The following is an 826-nucleotide window of genomic DNA, read 5'->3' as shown; positions in this document are numbered from 1 at the left end:
ACAATCAAAAAAAATACAGAGGTTCATTGGTTACAATTATAAGGAATTGTTTAAGGTTTTCTACTACAATAATTTAAAAATTTCAATTTGCTTTAGTTGACAACTTAGAGCAGTCGTTTAACTCTGCAGGTAGTCTGTTCCACAAACTTGTAGCACGTAACATAAATGAGGGCTTTTTTATTCTGGGTATCTTTAAATTTCATAAACTTTGACATCTCAAAGGATGCCACAGTGGCAATGACAACGAGAAAAGAAAAGTAACGGGTTGAAGAGGCAAAACAACAACTCTGCAGGAGCATCACGTTTTTTTTTTGTACATTTCTTTACCATCACTGCATGACTATATTAAAGTAATACCTTATTTTCTTGTTCATGGAGGACATAAACAAACAACAACAACATTTTTTCTCTCTTTCTGAACTTGGATATGGTTTCCCCATAAAATGATGTCTGAGGAATGAGTGCGGAAATTCCTTGCTGACTACGCATCACTACACACTTGCGCAGAACTTCTGATTGGTTGAATATTTGCTTCATCCAATCAAAAGCAGTACCCAGATCTGGGTAGTGAAATGCCAACAGTATGCGCTTGTTCCTCAAAAATCATTTTGCTGGAAACTGGTGGATGTGGTACAAAATGTTGGTTGTTTTCTCAGTCTATTCTGGATGTTGTATCTGACTAGCCTTGTGAATCAGAGCTTATGTTTAGCAAAAAATGTGTTTTATAAAAATAGGATCCAAATTCAGATAGCAGTTGCAAACATGCTGTTCATCCTGTCCACTTGACGACCAAAAGGCAAGTTGGGTAGTGTTGCAGAAGGCAGTG

The sequence above is a fragment of the Porites lutea genome, chromosome 9 (genome assembly GCF_958299795.1).
Source record: "Porites lutea chromosome 9, jaPorLute2.1, whole genome shotgun sequence".
NCBI lineage: Eukaryota > Metazoa > Cnidaria > Anthozoa > Scleractinia > Poritidae > Porites > Porites lutea.
Note: the sequence above shows the minus strand (reverse complement) of the source record.